The sequence below is a fragment of the Erpetoichthys calabaricus genome, chromosome 11 (genome assembly GCF_900747795.2).
Source record: "Erpetoichthys calabaricus chromosome 11, fErpCal1.3, whole genome shotgun sequence".
Classification (NCBI taxonomy): domain Eukaryota; kingdom Metazoa; phylum Chordata; class Cladistia; order Polypteriformes; family Polypteridae; genus Erpetoichthys; species Erpetoichthys calabaricus.
The window spans coordinates 128718677-128738338 of NC_041404.2; positions in this window are offsets into that span (position 1 = coordinate 128718677).

Below are 19662 nucleotides of genomic sequence, written 5' to 3' on the forward strand. Positions count from 1 at the left end.
TATGTAAATACGCGCTTTATAAAGAGGCTCAGGTTGTGCAATATTATAACTGTAGTGCAAGTTTAGAGTGAGGTAATTGTACTTATAAGTATAAACAGTTCTACCAGGAACACTTGATGGAATGATTGAGTGCATTTAGAGCTCTTGGGATGAAACTGTTTCTGAATCGCGAGGTCCCTACAGGAAAGGCTCTGAAGCATTTGCAGCACCTTATGGGAGAAGTTCAAATAGACTGTGCGCATGGATGGCAGCGCGTGATAAATGCTGTATCCAGATAATCCTCTTTCCAATCAGCTGCTGTAGAGATGTTATTCCACACTCAAATACAGTAGGTTAAATACTCAGTGATGCACTGAGAGTAACAACGCTAAAGCAGCTATAGTATTTGGAATTGTTTGCCCATTCTGTGCACCATTATATGGTTGCGGGTTGATTAAAATCAGATGCTTTAACCTAAAAAAACGATATGCAGTTACTTTAAATGTATTTGATAAAGCCGCGTCAGGGATGTGAATCTAAAAAATATAGGGAAACCACACAGAAACAGTAGCACTGCTTTGATGCTGGGTGCTGCCAGTTTGCAAAACTGAGCAAAGAACGTGCGTACGCCAGAGATTGAGCTGGCATGAAAATGTGCGTGACTTTACAGCAAGTTTGGTTTTTATACATCACGATGTGAGTGTGGAAATGGGCATACGCAACATTTTTGTGAGTACACACCATTTATACATGAGGCTGCTGGTGACCATAGCTACACACAATACTTCAGATGTGATCTCACTAGTTCATTCTACAGTCTAAGTATAACATCCCTCGATTTATATTCAACAGTTTAATGATATAACCCTACATTTTAAACTCTGTACATACACTTTCTCTCATGCTTGAGCCAATTTGGCAATCAGCAAAATCTGCATATCTTTGGTGATGAAGAAGGAAAACTGGAGTACCCAGATGAAACACACATAGAAACACATAGAACAAACCATACATACAGCATCTGGGCATGGGATTCAAATCCAGGATGCACATTTGTGAAGGAGCAGTGCTGATAATTGGGGCACTGTGCTGCCCAGTCTAGATAAACTGGCAAGTCTACATTGGGTCAGTATGTGTTATTATGCGCAGAGATGAATGGCATTCTATTCCAGGTTGGTTCCTGACTTACACCTGATCTTAGCAAGATAAACTGTGCTCCTCCATGAGCCAGACCAGAATAAAATGGATTTGTAAAATGTATGCCTAAGCAATTTCCTCATCCCCCATTTTCTTCTCCAAACTCTCCTTCTGATTCTTGACTCAATTAATCCACTGCTGTAAATCTGTGGAGTGTTCAAGGCTTTAATAGCAATAACATTCCCCATGGCCCCCTAAATTCTTCCATTTGCAAAGAAAACAAAAATCTGCAGATTTTTCTTTTATATAATGTACTTTTATAGTGAGCAGAATACCAAGGTACATTACAGAAATGATGCTGCAGTACAACTGTTTACAGATTAAATTGTTACAACTAGAGCACATATAATTTAAGTGGCATGCCAAGAGTAACTCAGGGATCCAGAGACAGAGCTGAACTGTCCTTCAACCTTGTCTTTTTTGGCTCAAGGATGAAACCACTAAGCCACAATCCCTGTGGTTTAAGCCACATCTATGACCATCAATAAAGAGTTGGGTGCCATTTTAGAATACAGGCTATGATAGTCAAGACTTTAACATTACATAACAGTGACTTATAGATGCACCAAGCAAGTCCTTAAATCATTTTTCTTAGTGTCACAAAAGAATTTTTCTTGATATTAAATGACAGCTAATGAATCTGACCTCTTGACCCTCCCAGATTGGATAAACAATGCAATCTCTCCACTTCCATTTCAGATAAGACAATGTCAGTGTAGTATTGACTAACCCCTCTGTACTCCAGATGACCACCTTATGTCTAATCTGTAATGTTTGTGGCTCAAAGTGATGAATGGCTTTGCTTAGTGAAAACATCTCTTCATGACAGAAGATCGGTGAGTTGTTTTTGAAGAAGGCAGACAAATTACTATGGAAAGCTGCCTTTGTATCATGCTTTCAATCTTGGGTAAATTTCCTATTCTTTTCCTATTCATTAGTATGCATCCCATCTGCTAATATGCATTCCTGATGAATAAGCTCATAAAGAGACTTTTAAAATTAGATGTACAAGTAGCTGCAAAATTAACTATAAAGCTTTTTAAAGTAGGTACACAGTATATGGGTTATCATAACAAATAAGCAAGCCCCGGATGGATGGTGGCACTTTACTGCAGTTGCTGAAAAAGTGTTTAGAGATAATTGTATGTATTTCACCCAAATAGCTTTTTGGCAGCTCAGCTAAATCTGACCTGCATACAAGAATTGCCCTCAGAATGCACTGCAAACACATAGTCATTTATTGAGGTTATTATCTGTGTATGAGTCTGGATATAATGGAAGCAATGGGAGCTGACACAGATGCTTAATATACCTAGCAGGACAGACCACTTACAGTATGTAATGGGCTTATATATAGGGGTCAGTGCCTTCAATTATCTGCAAGAAAGAGCTGACAGGATCTTACATGCCACATTGGGCAGGGTGTGAGATCGGGTTTGGCAAAGCTGACAAACCAGTAAACATAGGCAGGCCTTCATATCCAATTGTTCTGCTTTTTTAAATTAAGAGTTATACTACAGGTCAAAGACGACAGATGTACAAAATATTTAGTATGGCCGAATGGATAATTATGAAACACTTGCATATACATTGATAGTAGACATCTATTTGTCTACATTTGGAACTCACTTGTTTCAGTTTGTGTTTCAAGGAATGAGTGCTGTTACGATAGTTAGCTCTAATCAGGCAGGAAGCCAGCCTGATATTCCACCAAAACATGAAGAAACCCTCAAACTCCCCACAGATGAAACTGTAATGGTTTGGGTACTTCCAGCTGCCATCACATCCTTTAACTCTTGACCATCGATAGTCATGTCCGATGATGAGCCAGGCAATGAGGACACATAACAAGCAAGAGCAGGTTGCAAAGTGTGATCAGTACTTGTATTAACAATCAGTATTTTGAAATAAATTGCAGCACAGTTCTTGAAACAAATAACTATGTCAACAAATCCAAATAATCCAATAAAATCAATGTTCGTACCAGTAGCGTAGCGTGGGTGTCAGCCGCCCGGGGCGGAGGAAAATTCCGCCGCCCCCTTATTTAGGTATGGTTCAAATTTTTTACAAGATATTATTATTATTTATTGTGAAATTTTGACGACCCCTAAAAGTGCCGCCCCTGCCGCCCCCACTACGCTATGCCACTGGTTCGTACTGGAGGTACAAATCTCATAAATAAACTAATAAATTAGCACAAAATAATAATTTCATAAAAAATAAGGTTAAAATCACAGCTAAAAGATGCAGGATCTGTCCTTTAAAATCAATTTGAGCCTGGTGCTTAAATGGTCTACCTTAGTGGTCTCCTCAGGAGAAGGAGACGTCCTCCGACAAGTAAAGTCATCCTTTCAAGGTCTTGTGCCACAGCCACATCATTCAGTCATCACAAAGATTTCCCAAGTCCATCTGAAAACATTTTTTCACAAGGGTCCACCAAACAACCTTCAGAGCCATCGTGAAACCTTGTACTGGGAGTTCAGTCCTCTCTTTTCTTGCCAGGGCCACTTTCCAACTGCCTGCCTTTACTTTCATTATTTCTCTTTATCCTTCTTCTTCTTCTTCCATTTCTTGCTCTTTTTCTGATCTCTGCCTCTCCCTTTAATCTGCTGAAGTTCCCTTTTATCATAGTGCAGTAATTACTACATACAGAATACTGAAGTGGAAAAGCTGACCAATTAAACAATCAATGTGCCTCCACACTAAACACTCTGCAGCAACTCAGCTGCTCTGCTGTACCCACACACAGAGAGCCTGAATTGCTCTGCTTTTTAATTACAAGTTACTTTACTGCCATGGACCCCCAACATGCATTACCACATGCACTTAGACATGAGCATGATCAGGAACCCACCAAACTGATCATCTTCAGACAAATAAAGTTATCCCTTGCAATTTTAAGGGGTTAGGGGTTTAGGAACCACACAAATGTGAAAATCTACAAATATGTTTTGTGTCCCCCCCACCTTACCACCTAATAGTGTACCATTGACCACAGGCCTAACCAATAAAATGCAGTTGGTTATTTATTAAACTGTAGACAATACCATACAGTTAATGTTAAAACACCAAAAAATTTAAACAATATGTAATTACTGTACTGCATATTGTACTGTACTGCAACAGTAACATACAGTCTTTATACCCACCAGTACGTCAAAAGCAATATTTTTCTTTTAAATGGTACTTATCCCATGTAGTTTGTAGTGGTGGCTGAGAAAGAAAAGTTAATGTCATGTTTTTGCAGAGAAAGTACATATGAAATATTCAAACTCAATGGCAAATGATGCAAAAAACGTCAATGGAGAAAAGAAAAAAATTCTTACATAACTCGTATTGTATAATCCACATGTCTGATATCCATTTGTATTGTCAAAATGTGCAAAATGTGTGGATTTTTTTGCTATTATTATTAGTTGCCTCATGGAAAGGCAGCATTCACAGTAAATAGGAAAGATGTCATTCCCACAATGCTGTCTGTTTGACTTGATCTGCCTCTCCCCTTTATTCATTGGTTGTGAGCCCTGTCTTTAATTCAAATGCACATCATTGTCGGAAAGACATCTTTCCTATTTACTACTCACATAATATTCACAAATCCATTTAATTATTGCAAATAGGTGGATCCACGAATCATAAACCCAACTTTAAAAAAATAGACACGTTAGAAAATGTCCTCATGGCATAATATTCAAATGTGTTCAGAGACTTAAGTTAACAGATTTGAAGGTTGAGACATTTTGCCTATTTTTAGTTACTTCTTCAAAAGTCAATTGTCACATTTTTTGTTTTTTTTAAATACAGTGATCCCTCGCTATATCGCGCTTCGCCTTTCGCGGCTTCACTCCATTGCGAATTTTATATGTAAGCATATTTAAATATATATCGCGGATTTTTCGCTGCTTCGCGGGTTTCTGAGGACAATGGGTCTTTTAATTTCTGGTACATGCTTCCTCAGTTGGTTTGCCCAGTTGATTTCATACAAGGGACGCTATTGGCAGATGGCTGAGAAGCTACCCAACTTACTTTTCTTTCTCTCTTGCGCTGACTATCTGTGACCCTGACGTAGGGGGTGTGAGCAGGGGGGCTGTTCGCACACCTAGACGATACGGACGCTTGTCTAAAAATGCTGAAAGATTATTTTCACGTTGCTACCTTCTGTGTGCAGCTTTTAAGTATGCTGCACGGTGCTTCGCATACTTAAAAGCTCAAAGGGCACGTATTGATTTTTTTATCTGTCTCTCTCTATCTCTCTCTCTCTCTGCTCCTGACGGAGGGGGTGTGAGCTGCCGCCTTCAACAGCTTTGTGCCGGTGCTTCGCATACTTAAGAGCAAACAGCCCTATTGATTTGTTTGCTCCTTTGAAGAGGAAGATATGTTTGCATTCTTTTAATTGTGAGACGGAACTGTCATCTCTGTCTTGTCATGGAGCACAGTTTAAACTTTTGAAAAAGAGACAAATGTTTGTTTGCAGTGTTTGAATAACGTTCCTGTCTCTCTACAACCTCCTGTGTTTCTGCGCAAATCTGTGACCCAAGCATGACAATATAAAAATAACCATATAAACATATGGTTTCTACTTCGCGGATTTTCTTATTTCGCGTGTGGCTCTGGAACGCAACCCCCGCGATGGAGGAGGGATTACTGTATTTTATATATATAATATATAGTATCAGAGAGTCATATATAAATATAACAATGATAACAGAATGCAATTATATGTATTAGAAGACTTCATTAAATACATCCATTTTAACAGTACTTTACAATGTCCTGTAGTTAAAAAATGTAGCCTAAAAAGGCTTATGGTGGCTCAACAGTATTCTACCCAGAGAGCAAGGAAAAAATGAGAACAACTGTAAAAAAAGAGAGGGAGCAACTGAACCAGGAGAATAAAAACCCACCAATTCAAAGCCAAAAACTGCAAAAGAAGAACAAGGTCTTTAAGGATTGCGAATTTCAGAATCAGTAAAGAATCAAACATGACTTAACAAAATAAAAGTGCAAGAAGGATTTTGGAATCAGAGTACAGTAATCCCTCCTCGATCGCAGGGGTTGCGTTCCAGAGCCCCCTGCGAAAGGTGAAAATCCGCGAAGTAGAAACCATATGTTTATTTGGTTATTTTTATATTGTCATGCTTGGGTCACAGATTTGCACAGAAACACAGGAGGTTGTAGAGAAACAGGAACTTTATTCAAACACTGCAAACAAACATTTGTCTCTTTTTCAAAAGTTTAAACTGTGCTCCATAACAAGACAGAGATGACAGTTCCGTCTCACAATTAAAAGAATGCAAACATATCTTCCTCTTCAAAGGAGTGCGTGTCAGGAGCAGAGACTGTCAGAGAGAGAGAGAGATAAAAGCAAACAATCAGAAATCAATAGGGCTGTTTGGGCTTTTAAGTATGCGAAGCACCGCTGGACAACGCAGCTGCTAGGAAGGGAGCAATGTAAAGGTAGCCTTTCAGCATTTTTTTAGAGGAGCGTCTGTATCCTCCAGGCCATTGTGCGAACAGCCCCTCTGCTCACATCCCCTCCATCAGGAGCAGAGAATGTCAGAGCAAGAGAGAGAGAGAGAAAGGCAAACAATCAAAAATCAATATGTGCTGTTCGAGCTTTTAAGTATGCGAAGCAACATGCAGGAAGCATATCGCTTGACAAACCAGCTGCAAGAAAGGGAGCAACGTGAAGATAATCTTTCAGCATTTTTAGATGAGCGTCCATATCGTCTAGGGGTGCGAACAGCCCCCCCTGCTCACACCCCCTCCGTCAGGAGCAGAGAATGTCAGAGCAAGAGAGAGAGAGAGAAAGGCAAACAATCAAAAATCAATACGTGCTGTTTGATCTTTTAAGTATGCGAAGCACCATGCAGGAAGCATATCGCTTGACAAAGCAGCCACATTTAAGACCAGCAAGGAAGAGAGCAATGTGAAGGTAGTCTTTCAGTGTTTTTTGAGGAGCGGCCATATCTTCTAGGGGTGCGAACAGCCCCCGTGCTCACAATATATTTGAGGAGTTTTATTTAATAGGTAATACGTGCTCTGGTTGGATAGCTTCTCAGACATCTGCCAATAGCGTCCCTTGTATGAAATCAACTGGGCAAACCAACTGAGGAAGCAAGTACCAGAAATTAAAAGACCCATTGTCCGCAGAAATCCGCGAACCAGCAAAAATTCCGCGATATATATTTAAATATGCTTACATATAAAATCCGCGATAGAGTGAAGCCGCGAAAGTCGAAGCGCGATATAGCGAGGGATTACTGTAGTCAGATAAGGAAGTGAACTTAGAATGACCCGTTAATCCTGATCACAACCTCTAAAGCAACACCCCTTACTGGGCCAAACCCGTGATTTAGCGTGGCTGAACAAAAAACAAAATGGCATTGGAAAGAGACTCAAATCGAAAATGAACTTTAGAATCGTACATTGAATCAAAAAACAATTTAATCAAAATCCTCAGTGTCAAAAGCTCCTTTAGTAATATGCAGCACTATACTAAACCCAGAAAATAACTTGGAAAAAATTTACAAAAGTCCCAGGATCCTGATAAACAACTTTCATAGACAGCTGATTTCAATTTAAATGTAAACATGATATTGATTGATTGGTTGATAGTTAATTGCTGGTTGTAAAGGATCTGTGGCTAACTGTAGTTCAAATCTGATACAGTGTCAAAATCTCTACTGAAGTCTGAAAATAAAATTGTTGGCTACTTTGGACCATGATGGAGAGCAGGTCTGGAGCTTTGCTGATAAATAATAACATCAAAGAAACACTGAAGCATTGAGATCTCATAACACAGCCATGAAGTTGTTTTAAGTGTGACATAAATACTGAGAACATATTTGTTCACTCGGCCAATAGAATCCATTGCAGTGTCACAATGAAAACGTCAACTGCTACTGCACTCATGGATCTAACTGGATTCTGGATCATCTGTATCCATTTTGCCTAAATGTATATATGATGCAAACTTTCAAGGAGAACCTTTACTGCCACCTTCAGTTAAGCTGAAGCTGAACTTATTCACGTTCTCCACTCCTTGTGCTTGGTTGCTTACCTGTTACTGTGTCCAAAGGTGATGTTACATGCTTTACATCAGTCTTCATAGTGGAGTCTGAGACTGCTTTGTTGGGAATGGATTTAATAAAGGGTCTACATTTGTGCTTTAATGGCAGTACTGTCTTACAATGTGCTACCACAAACTCTATTCTTGTCATGTGTCTTTCTACTAGGTTGTGCAAAAGGCTTCATACACAAAGTTAAAGTATTAGACTCTGTTACTCCAGTACGACAAAAATTACATCATTTACCACTGTCAGTTCGGCATGATGTCAGTGAAGAGCTAAATGGCCTTCTTCAAGCAGGGATTATTGAAAGCATTGATGCCTCTCCCTGGGTCTCGCCCATTGCGGTGGTCCAAAAGAGGACTGGGGGTATCCGTATGTGTGTTGACTTGCAAGAACCAAATAAAGCTATTATTACAGACAGCTTTCCTCTTCCTCACACTGATGAACTACTGTCATTGCTGAGAGGAGCAACAGTGTTCTTCACTATTGATTTACAAAGAGCATACTTTTAGCTTTTGTTTCACAAAGACAGCCATGATCTGACTGCCTTTATTACTCATGAAGGACTGTTCAGGTTCCCATATGGGTTAGCATCTGCTCCATCTGCTTTTCAAAAGATGCTCGCTACAATCTTGCAGGGGTTGCAAAATGTTCCAAACTACTTAGATGATATAATTTTGTGGGGTCAAACACAAGCCGACCATGATTGGACACTTCAAGCAGTTCTTAAACGCATAAAAGATGCAGGATTGCAGATAAACTAATCAAAATGTCATTTTAATCAGGCCAGTCTACGTTTTCTGGGTCATACTGTTACAGCACAAGGGATATAACCTGATCAGGAGCACCCTGCTGCTCTTCTGCATGCTCCAACGCCAACTGATGCTACCAAGTTACATTCATTCGCTGGATTTGCATCTTGGTATAACAAGTTTATCCCAAATTTTGCCACCACTGTAGAACCCCTATGTGCCTGCCTCCGCCAAGATACGCAGTTTCCCTGGTCTGAGAAAGCTCAGCACAGCTTTATGTCAGTGAAACAGTTGCTAATGGACAGTCCAGCTTTGGTCTTATTTGACCCTGATTTGCCTACTATAGTTTCCACTGACTTGTCTGATTATGGGCTCGGAGCTGTCCTAGCTCAAGTCCAACCCAACCATACGGAGCGGACTGTTGCCTTTGCATCTTACTGCTGCTGAAAGGAAATATTCCACAGTTGAAAAAGAAGCTCTTGGATGTGTATAGGCTGTTGAAAAATGGAGGATTTACTTGTGGGGTCGTAAATTTATCCTCCGCACTGATCATCAAGCGTTGACCACTCTACTGTCCGCAAAAGGGTCTCATCGTGCAGGCATGCGGATTGCACGCTGGGCAGCAGGACTGTTGTGTTTCATCTATACTGTTGCTTACCGTCCTGGGTCACAGAATTACATTACTGTTGCCTGCTGCTGCTGAGGACATTTCTGCCACTGAACCTGAGTTTGTGGCAATGTTGTCTCCTGCTCTGACTGCCCTCTCACCTGGTGAGTTTGCTTGTGCCTGTGCCTCTTGCAGTGAGTTGTCTGCTCTGCGAAATCAGATTACCTGTGGTTGGCCTTCTTCTCTTAATGCAGTTGACACAGTTATGCACCTATATTTCAGATTACAAGATGAATTTAGTTTGTGTTCCGTGGTGCTCGTCTCATTGCTCCTGTTTCTTTGCGCCATACCTTGGTAACACTTGCTCATGAAGGTCACCAAGCCATTGTGAGAACTAAACAGCATTTGCGTGAGCTATACTGGTGGCCAGGTATAGATGATATGGTTGCAGCTCAAGTTAAAAATTTTCAGCTGTGCCAGTCATCTGACAAGACAGCCAATCCTTCTGCTGCACCTTTACAACCTGCTCAATTTCCATTAGAACTCTTGCCATGTGTGAAGTTGGCCATAGATATAGTGGGTCCATTTGAAACAGCTGTCTGGAATTGTCATTATGCTCTAACCCTCATTGATTATCATAGCAAGTGGCCAGAAGTTGCCTTCACTGCTTCTATCACTGCTCAGAATGTTATAGATTTCCTCACTTCAGTTTTTAGCAGATTTGGAAATCCACATTCCATAGTGTCAGATAATGAATGTCAATTCACATCTACAGACTTTTCAGCATTATTGAAAGAAAGAAATACACAACACATACGCACTTCAGTATACCATCCAGCTTCAAATGGTGCCATTGAAAGATTTCATCGTTTTCTCAAAGGCTGCATCCAATCTGCTATCTTACAAGCGAAACCCTGGAAACCTGCCATCTCAGAATTCCTTCAGGTATATCGTGCAACACCACATGCTACTACAGGAGGTTCTCCTTTTGAATTGCTTCATGGCCGAAAAATGTGAACACACCTCAATGTCCTTCCTCCTCCTATTGCCTGCAACACTGTTGGTAAGAGAGTTTCCTCCCTTCTACAGAAAATGAAAAACTATACAGATACCAGACGTGGTACACGAATGTCTGTTTTTCAAAAAGGGGACAAGGAGCGTATTCGGAATCCAATACACATTCCAAAAGCACACCCAAGATTTTCACAACCTGTGGAAATTAAAAAAGAAACTGGTCCATGTACTTACCTGTTGCCAGATGGGAAAAAATGGCATTCTTCCCATTTATCTAAGTCAAACACACCTGTGCCAAATGATGCTTCAGGGGATGCTACAGTGGAATTACCGCCCCAGTCTACATTGACATTAATACCTGAGGTTTCTCAGATTCTCCAGTTTATACAAGAAGATCCCCTCATTGGCTTAAGGACTTTGTTACATAAATTTGAATGTTAGATGTAATTCAGTGATCATTAGAATGCTACTGATGTTTAACTACCTACTGTAATTGTACTATTCTTAAGTAAAGGGGGAATATGTTAAGTTCTGTACTTTGGCTGCTAAGTGGAGATGGAGAAGATGATACAAGAGAATGATAAGAAAAACGAAAAGTTCGGAGAACTAATTGTTTTCTGTTGTTGCTTCCAGTTGTTGGATTAAATCTTTAACTTTTGGGCACTGAGTCTTTTCATTTTATCCTCTGACAACTTAACAAGGAAGCACACTTATGGATGACCTTTAAACCCATCGTTTCATTAATTAAAGAGCACAGCCTCAGCATACAGCTGTCTTAATGGTAGAAGTCCAAAATGTCACAATTGCGAAAAACAAAATGGAAGCCAAAATGCATCAAAATAGTTAACAAAATTTAAAGTAAACGGGGAAGTTTACTTAAGTAAACCCCACAAAACACCTCTTGTTTTCTTAGACACTGCAGTGGATTTACAAAGCTACCAGTAGCCACAGCATCACAATCAGCGCAAGTGTAAAAAATTATGTCAGCACTAGGGCCAGCACTGGCATTTTTGCTGATCTTGGCGAAACTGTAAATGGTGCCCCTTCCATTCTGCCGGTTCATTATGTCATGGAATGTAGGATTATTTCTGCTTTACTCTTTGATATTGTGGAACGAGCCTCGGACACAGACAGGCAGACATATACTTTTGCACCACCACACGTTTATTTACACTATCACTATTATTTACAATGTCCAAAAGTGCTCCACAAACCCCAATCTTCCCCAAAGTCCAGGCCAACCACACTGCCTCTTCTGCGGACCGCCTCCTTCTCTCTCTCTCTGACCTCGTCCTGCTTCCACCCGACTCCAGCCTCGAATGAAGGGAGACGGCCCCTTTTATCCATACCCAGATGTGCTCCAGGTGTGCATCAGCAATCTTCCACCGACACGCCCCAGTGTGGCGGAAGTGCCGGCTGTCTCTCCGGAAGCACTCCAGGTATTCCCTCTCTTCTTCCCCTCCAGCAGTTCCTGATGTGGTGGAAGTGCTGGGGTCCAGGGTCCTCTAGGCATGGGGACGCCCCCTGGCGATGACCACGGGCCCCTACAGGGTCGAGCTTCCAAGCCCTGTACCCGTTGCCCCAAATATAACCAGGGCAGTTGCCCCCTCATGGTCTGGAGGAGGCATGAGCCCTCCTCCTGTCTCCCCGGGTGTCCCGGCTGGGTAGGAACCCCAATATACAGTGGACCCTTGACTTACGAACTCAATTTGTGTGTGAGGGCTGGTTGTAACTCAAGTTGGTTGTAAGTCAAAACTATTTTTCCCATAAGAAGTAATGGAAATGCCCTTAATGTGTTCCGAACCTCCCACAGCAACACTTACTTAACTTTTTTTAATTAAACTAGGGGGCTTTGCCCCCTGCTCGCTTCGTTCGCCAACCCTCATGTTTGGTTTAACGGATACACACTTTTTTTCTTTTTTTTTCTTTGAATTGTTGCTGTTTCATTAGTTTCACTTTTATTTGTGAACTTCTGTAAAAACAATATTTGTAATCAATATGATGAATCTTTTTAATGAGGTCAGGACAGGTTTCTCTGTTTGGAATTTCAGAACAGACAAAATGATCTACATCATCAGCAGTTAATAATTTTTTTTTACAAAGTAAAAAAGTAAGTAGAGTTCTGCATTGGACTCCTGTCTGTAAAGTTGTGCTATTATCCTCTCACAGTTCCAAAAGTACATGGGGTTACCAAGGTGATACCCCAGCTTTTGTCTAGGTTTTTGTACAAGGGCTAGACAGAACATTTTTGACTCCTGGGGTTAATGTAGCTTTTTAAATAAGCAGACAGATAAATATATATACATGAACAAAGTAACCAATAAATGCATGTGCGGTAAACTCCATTTTTGAAATTCTCACATTTCTTTATTTGTCACATGCGTAGTTATACAGGACAACACGCAGTGAAATGCATCCTGATCCACTTATCAAAAACTGTGCAAAGTTAGAAGAATATCAATTAGATTAACAAAATGTCATAGATTGAAAGATAACAGTATAGTAGAATATAATAAATAAGTAAAATTATGTGAATAAAGTAGAATTAAGGTGTGTTAAGTGTTAAGGTGCAATAGTGTAGTAATTATTGTTCACAACCACAGTTAGACTGGTGCATAGTTAAATGAGGCAGTTTGTTTGTTTGTGCTACTGCGATCTTTACTTTCTTTTTTTATATTTTCTAATTTTCCTACTTTCATAATCTTTTACTTTCTCCACATGTATAGCACCGTTTTTTTGGTTTTTTGAGCCTTTCTAATTTCACTGGTTTCATAGTCTCTAACCTGCTCTGCATGTGTTTAGCGCCAACGTTTGTAAACGTCTTTATGAAGTTCTACTTTGTCATTTTACTCATTGTCTTTTAATTCTGAGCCGTACAGTACAATACATAGAACAGAATAAATCCCCAATACAGTATAAAAATAAAAATTCTAGAAGTACGGAGTAGAATTTCACATTAAATGATATCACATAATATGATTTGGATTTGTCTTAAGTCCTGGAGACCTCATTCATCAAGCTGCCTCCCCCATTTTGCCATTCCACATCTGAAATAGCGCTAATCCGATGAAAGGACCCCTCATTCCCACGTCCCCATTCATCAGGGATGACTTTACCTTAGGCAGGCAATCTATAATTTAAAGAGATTGTTATTTTCTTGTGAATTGTTACATATGCATTATTTTCACTTTTACTTTAAAAACTTTTGTAAAAACAATACTTGTACTTTATTTTCGGCCACGTGCCTGGTAACATCTCTTTCTTCCCAGATGTATAATACTGCTCGTGTTGTGAAGGGTGTTGCGGCTGAACGTACGCTAAGGATATGCCTTTGGATCATTTGCTGTCTTTTTGCTGCTTGCTAGCTGCCTCTTTTGCTTGTCGCATGTCATTGTTTTAAGAGCTGGGAGCACATGATGCTTGCCTGCCAAAAGCAATCCAACAACTGCTAGCTTAGAGGTCTGTTGACTTGTTTTAAATGATGGCTCACTGCCTGGTCTCGTGTGACGTTGTACAAGCAATACCTGTCTTTTATTATTGGCCCCGGGCGTGTTTGAATTCTTTCTTGCAGGATGTATAACGCTGCTCGCGTTCGGTTGGGGTAGCTGCTGTCGCGCTGCCCTTCGATCTTTTTAAAGCCTGTACAGCCACTGTCCTTTTTGCTACGGCCCTGGGACAATCGCTTGGTGCCAAGTCTTATGTTTACCCGCGAGACCAAGGAGACTTGCCACGGTTCGTCTCGCGGGTCTTTAAAATGTCTTTTGAGATTATCACGTATTGTAACCTTGCATTTGCTTTCCACTCCAGGATTTTCTTTTATATATAGAGAGAAAGGGTTGTATAATGTGCATAATTTACCAAAAACACCAATAATTTTTCTAATGTACTAACCAAAAAGTTATAAAAAGTGCCTACCCTACCAGAAACAACAAGTTCATACTGTACTCACCATTTAAATGGACATCTTTGGAATGCAGGAATGAAGGAGGAAGAGAATGAAATGGAAGGTGGTTATTGTTTGGAAGGAGTTTCCTTATACAAATCTTTTCTTTGTAAAATTGTCGAGATGGTGGATTTCGACATGCTGCACATATTAGCGAGATCAGTCACACGAACGCCACTCTCATATTTCCACACAATTTCCTTCTTCCTTTCAATTGTGATTGCTTTCTTTACCTTTGTCACCTTCGCTTCCTTCCTTAGCAATTATCGAAATAAATTATATAAATCACTGCACTGACCGAAATTATGTCCACAAACACATGTATCTGGGCTCCGACTGATGCTTACAAATGCTCTGGGCTGTTTGTTTACAATCGCAGATACATGTGACCGCATTCGGGTCGTAATGCAAGATGTTGGTCGTAATTCAAAACAAAAATTTTGGTCGTAAAGCAAGCTGTTCGTATGTCAGGCCAGTCGTATATCAAGGGTCGACTGTAGTATTACTGTATAATATTTTGCTTGTAATCTGGTAGTTCAAATGGATTATGAGTGGATTTTTGTACTGTATATAAATTAATGCGCTGTGTGCATTTTACATAAATTAGAGGTATGTTATTTGTGAATTGGTAAACGAGGCCAAATAAAACTAGCAGTTTACAACAGATATTAGGTAAATTAATATAAATTTGACTCAATATTTTTAAAATGAGGATATTTTATTTTAAAAATGTGTAAATGCAAATATATAAATATACCAACTGTGAGGAACGAACCAGCATTCCAGCCTTGATGGACATTGCTTCCTTCCCTGACCATGGGAAGACGTGGCAATGGAAGGCCCCTACAGAAGCAACAACACTGGGGCTGGCATTCCAGCATCCACGAAGGGACACACTGGTTAGGTTTATGAGGCTGAAAAGACAGGGTTTTTAACCTACCATATCCTTCATAAAACTATCACATATTTGGCATCATGCTAAAAACATTAAAGTTGTTTATGGCAGTGTGGCATAACAACTTCTGTTCACTTTTTCATTTTGCAGCCAGTTTATGTTTTAGCTACAGATTAATTGCAGCAGTACATGATGTCTTGCAGATAAATGGCAGTGAAACACTAGAGACACATTTTAATGCCATGTGTATATAAATTATACAGTTTACAAACACACATTAAAGTGGCATCTTTGTGAAATCTAATGTATGTAGCACATTTTGAATATTGATGAATATTGATGATGCAGGACACTTTGAAAAGGTCTAAGGACTGAATACAGCCTGTGGGATTTGCGTTTGATACCCTTAGCCTAAACCAAGACAAGAATCAATCCCAGTTTGAAATTTACACACGTATTCCTTCTTTGACTCATAACTGTTCAAATTAAAATCCCCAATTAAATGAACATGGACATGTTTGGGAGATGATGGAAAATTAAGAGTTTCATAGAAACTTACAAGAGGCATGAACGGAACATGTAGGCCTAGAACAGGCTTGGATTTACACCTCTAGATCTATATAGCTGATTTCAGAGTGTGACAATACAGTGTGTTGCACCTATATTATATTATATTATATTATATTATATTATATTATATTATATTATATTATATTATATTATATTATATTACACTGTCCATGGTACCTATAATTTAGCGCCTTTCCTCAGTATTTCCTCTGTGTGTGTGATTGTATCATTATTTTCGAGGCGCCTTTCTTACCTCCTGTACAGTTTTATACACTGTCTTTGCAGGTGATTCACTCAGAGTGTACCTTTACTCCACCTTGTGTGTCTCACTCTCTCACTTAATCTTTCTTTGCGTCACCAAAACCAAATTGACCAATTACATCAAAATCAAACTGATGAATCAGATTTCTGTGAAGAACTGGACAGACAGACCTTAGTGTTGTACAATATAATATTGTAATGATCGAGGTTGGGTTTCCAAGGGCCATATGGCTGGACAGCTACTAATGGGACTTCTCAGTGAACTTGGGGGTGGGAAGTTTAAAGAGGAGGAGGTCCCAAGTAAAACAGTGGAAAGTGACAGGATGAAGGGTGGAGGGTATGGGAATGGAGGGGTCCTCTTTCAGTGTTGGTGATGGAGAGAAGGAGAGCACAGTGTGTGATAGTATGTGTGAGAAGAGGGGAGCGAGAGTGAAAGAGCAGCATAAATCTGAATCAATAGACAAGCAATGTAGAGAAGTTAAGTGGGTCAGAGAGCAGTTAAAAAGTTAAGGAGGCTCCCATGACCAGAAGAGTGGAAGTTGCAAAACAAGGGTAAAGGTTTACCAGTGATTTCAACTTCTCGAATATTTGCTGATGGGTTTTCCTTCCTGACTGGTTGTAGGTATTACAATATTATATTATGTTAATCAGATCACTAGACAGCATTTTTCCACTTAAGGAATATAGCAAAAGTTAGACCTCTGATATCATTGAAAGATGCTGAGAAATTAGTTCACGCTTTTGTTTTCAGTCGACTAGATTACTGTAATGCACTCCTCTCAGGACTACCCAAAAAAGACATAAATCGTTTGCAACTAGTGCAGAATGCAGCTGCTAGAATCCTAACTAGGAAAAGAAAATCCGAGCACATTTCTCCAGTTTTGATGTCACTACACTGGTTACCTGTGTCATTCAGAATTGACTTTAAAATACTGCTTATGGTTTATAAAGCCTTAAATAATCTTGCTCCATCTTATATATCGAAATGTCTGACATCTTATATTCCAAATTGTAACCTTAGATCTTCAAATGAGTGTCTCCTTAGAATTCCAAGAGCAAAACTTAAAAGAAGTGGTGAGGCGGCCTTCTGCTGTTATGCACCTAAAATCTGGAATAGCCTACCAATAGGAATTCACCAGGCTGATACGGTGGAGCACTTTAAAAAACTGCTAAACACATTACTTTAACAAGGCTTTCTCATAACTTCATTTTAATTTAATCCTGATGCTCTGCATATTCAATTAATTATCATTACTATTCATGGTGGCTCCAAAATCTGTACTAACCCCTACTTTCTCTTTTGTTCTTTTTCCGGTTTTGGTGGCGCAACCACCATCTAATCAAAGCACCATGATGTCCCCACATTGATGGATTAAAGGCCAGAAATCCATGTGACCATCATCATAGAGTCCTTCCATGAAAACCCTGAATACAATGAGGACTGATCATTTATGTTAGGTAGAATGCCTAGAGGGAGCTGGGTGGTCTTGTGGCCTGGAACCCCTGCAGATTTTTTTTTCTCCAGCCATCTGGAGTTTTTTTGTTTTTTCTGTCCTCCCTGGCCACCGGACCTTACTCTTATTCTATGTTAATTAGTGCTCTCTTATTTTAATTCTTATTTATTTTGTCTTTTTTCTCTTTCTTCATCGTGTAAAGCACTTTGAGCTACATTATTTGTATGAAAATGTGCTATATAAATAAATGTTGTTGTTGTATATTATATTATATTATATATTATATTATAAAGCAAAATCAACCAGACAATGGGAGAACATACAATTCCCATGGACAATAAACGAGTGTGGAATTTAATCCATGTCAAAGGGTCTATGCACCCAGTGCTGATAGATCGATTTACTTAAGGCTTGCTGTAACCTGTAACTAGATTAAATGGGTTTGAGAATGTATGAATGTATATACATTATTTTAATTCATTTTGTTCTCATTTTTGATCAAAATATAAAAGAAGTTTATTGTCATTGAAGTTGCTATATATCTCGATCCATGGCTGATTAATTAATTTGTTATCTGAAAATGCTTGTTCAAGTACTGTGCTGTAACCTACTTGCCCACATAACCTATCCCAGTGTGCTAGTCCACAACAGGGTATGCTTACTCACACATGCTAATTGGCCAAGCCTGAATATTTTGGGATGTGTCAGTAAATTGTGGCATTAGGAGGAAACTCACACTGACAGTCATGAAAAATGTAAAAATGGCAGGCAGACAAGGCCTGGACCTTAAAGTAAACACAGGACTCTGACGTCATGAAGTAGCAGTGCTAACCACTGTGTCCACATGTAGCTCAGTAATGAGTGATGACATTTTCAGTTCTATTGTTCAGTTAAAACTAACAAATAAATTTAAAATCTCATTAGTGCTTGTGCTGCTTAATTTATGAACATAACTCACATCCTGGTCTTCTTTGCCGCTTTTGAATCTGTCTATATTAGGAGTGCCTTGCGTCAGTGCAGAATTTTAATTTACTCTGTGGAGATCGCACGACATTCACTCTTATTGGAGAAATGAGCTTCAGGACCAAATCAAAACTTTGGGTGAAAGGCCAAGTTGTGGGTGCAAAACCTATAACATTCAATTTGTGTGACTTGTGAATGAATTTGTAACAACATATAAAAAAGTCTGACAGAAAAACACCCTGGCAAATTAAGCTGTTGGAATTTTTGTGTCCAAATTTTTATTGAACTTAAGAAAGAAAAAAAGTATGTTGTATGTTTTTTGTTTACAAAAACATTTTTTTCTATGGTTTATTCTCGATTTACAATTACTGTATATCTTAATAAGAACATAAGAAAAATGCTTTCTTGCTTACATCATTTCACCTAATTTCCATCAATGTCCTTGACTTAATGATTTATTATTTAACAGAACAAATTCTCTTGGATTACCCTTATCAATTTTAGAAATATTTCTGTAGAGCCAACTTTCTATGGCATATCATGAAACTCTCATTCGCTTTTCCGCTCAATGTATTTCAGAAAGTGTTTGAGCATGAAGGAACCATGGTAGACAAATGTGCACATCTATAATCTGTTCAAAATGATTTAATCGCAGCTATATCTGTTTTTGTGTAAGAAAACAGAATGAAATCAGCATTGCAGATGAGCAGCTCTTTGAACTAGAAACACAAATGACAGTTATAAAGGTGGTATACACTTTCAGAGCAAAACAAAATCATAGTAAATGGAGTCAAGTTAATATGTTAAACAGGCAGGGCTGAGCTATTTTGTAATCTATATTTACTCAGCTTTCTTTTAATTCCAGAAAACAAATTGGTCAATCAGAGCTGAACAACACTGTGCTTATAATCCTGGACAGCGGATAACCAAGCGTAGTGCAGTAATCTTAGACTG